The sequence below is a fragment of the Trichechus manatus genome, unplaced genomic scaffold (assembly GCF_000243295.1).
Source record: "Trichechus manatus latirostris isolate Lorelei unplaced genomic scaffold, TriManLat1.0 scaffold00337, whole genome shotgun sequence".
Lineage (NCBI taxonomy): Eukaryota > Metazoa > Chordata > Mammalia > Sirenia > Trichechidae > Trichechus > Trichechus manatus.
Window position 1 is genome coordinate 64114 of NW_004444273.1, and position 2680 is coordinate 66793.

Consider the following 2680-nt stretch of genomic DNA (forward strand, 5'->3'; position numbering starts at 1 on the left):
ACCTAAATTTCAAGAAGAAAAAGGTTTATGCTTAAGTATATCACATGGTATTAAACCTTAACTTAGTTCAATCATAATGCAATGAAAGCTTAAAAATAAAATTTTGGCATAAAAAGTTCACTTTTGAGGTGCGTATATTTACTACAAATATAACTCATTGATTTTGTGTGAGAATGCATCATGTAGCAGTTTTCCTCCATAAAACACACTATCAGAGAAGAAGAAGAAGTTTGATCTGACCAATTTTAAGCAGTTTAGTAAAACAGAGTGTATTCAAACTGAGAACTGAGAAAAAGGATTGGGGACAAAGATGACACTGAATTTTTTTTTAAATTATAGAAGGGATATGTATTCTTTGTAGAATATACAAGATGTTGATAAAAGTCACCATTATGCTACCTTAAGATACTTATTGTTAAAGTCTGGGAAAAAATGCACTAAAACAGTCCTTCCCGACACTGTGACATAAATGTAGTATATGGACCAGCTGCCTGATCAGAAACTGTTCCTAGTCCAAGATGTTTCATTAAGAGCAGTGTTTATTTTAGAGTGTTTATTTTAGTTGACCTTAGATTTGTAGCAGGACTTTACCACCGTATTGACTATTGGTACTGTGGGTAACACTGTGCTAGTAGTTAACAGAGGTTATCTATCTATCTACCCACTATTTGCATATACCCATAAGAATATAATTTATTATAAGAAAAAGACAAGATGTATGTATGCATGATTGCTCCCTTTTCCTTACTTCCAAAGAATTTCCCCAAACACCACATTATCACCACTCCTACCCCTTACTAATCACTGAGAAAGAAAATTTGTAGAGCCAGATCTCTCCCCTTATTTTTGATGTTTCACTGACTCTTATGAAGAGGATTTAACTAAAAAGTCTATATTGAAAAAAATCACAAAGATCTCTGACAGATGGGGAGGAGGGAAAATATTGTCTATTCAGTGGTGGGTCAGGAGGCAGGGATTTGGGGTTTGTCTTGTGATGGTTTTCGGAGTAGGTTGATGATGCCAGATGGTTGGGGAGTGGAGATGAGTTTTTTGGTGATGTTGCTAAGATGTATGCATTAAATCCCTTTTTAATGCTCTTTGAAAGATGAGAGTGACTTTTTGATTTTTTTAAATTACTGTATGTTTGGCATGTCGGACATATTTAAATGTCACCTTTTCCTAAGTCTGCCATATAAGAAGAAAATGAGATGATGGATGATTTCTGCGAGTGTACAGAAAGGGGCAGGAAGGAAACAATTGGATAGTAATTAAGCCTATCAAGGACAGCAGTGGTCAAAGAGGGATAAGAATATGGAGATCCCCTGAGAAGATATAAGTAAGTTATAACCTTGTGAGAACATCTGAATTAAACAACACTAGTACCTTGTCCCTCAACTACCCACTTTAATCTCCCTGTAGTCATTTGCGCAACCAATTGGCATCTCAAGCTTCACAAGTCTATAACCAAATTGATGATTTCTCCCAGCAACCTTTTCCTTTCCCTCTTTTAACTGTTTTATTATATAGCAGCTTTTTTCTATCAATCACCCAGGTCAAAATACTTGAAACCATCCTTGACTTATTTTTCTCACACTCTACTTTCAATCCATCAACAAATACTATGGGCTTCATTTCCATAATATAATAATTTAACAGCTTCTTACTACCTGTAGACTATCACTCCTCCCTTGGAGCATTGCCATCATCTCTTACCTGTTCCTCTGACTTCTATTGACCTGATACAGTTTTCAGATAGATTCTTTTAAAATAGAATCCAGCCCATAGTATCTTCTGCTTAAACACACCAATGGCTTTGCTTTCTATTTTACTTGAAATAAAATCCAGATCCTTTCCATGGACTACAGAGCCTACATGGGTCTACTCATAACTGGTTTTCTGATGTCATCTTCTACTTTTCACATACTCCTTCCTCCCCAGTCCCATCCACTCCATCTTCCCTGTTTCCTTGGTATTTGTAAATAACTTCAAACACGCTTCTCAGAGCCTTGCAACTTCTATTCCTTTTGTGTAGAAAGATCTTTCTTCACATATGTACACAGCTTGCTCTCTCAATTCCCAGTGGTGTATTTTAGAATGTATCTGCATCTGACACATTGTTTATTTGTTCATGTTTCATCTGTATCCCACACTGATTTAACTCTCCTGAGACCAGGAGTTTTGTTCATTTACTGTATTCTCAGCACCTAGAATTGTGCCTCACCTATAGCAGGCTCTTATTTAATGCAATATTTGTTAAATGAATGAATAAATATCTCCCCTAGAGCAATCATTTTATTGTATTGCTATTTTTGTTTGCATATAAACATCACTACGAGAATTTGTGAACTTTGAGTATAAATTTGCTTTAGTTTAGGTCAACTCGGCAAGAAGCAGATGTCAAGATATAAGTAAATGTGCATAAAATTTATTGTGGTAAATGCCTGTGAAAGACAAGGAGGACTGAGCCAGAGAAGGTGGAGAGAGCCATTAGGCAGCAATGCAATCTGACCCCAGTGAATGAGAAGGGAAGGAAGACACACTGAGTAAGGAGTCTCATACTGTACTGTGCTTTCAGAAAGAGTTTCAACCAGTCGAATGGGGAATCCTTACGCCAAAGTTGCACTGGGCCTGCATTATTAGCTCATGGTATTCAGTAATAGGTGGGAGCAGCTGTGGGAAG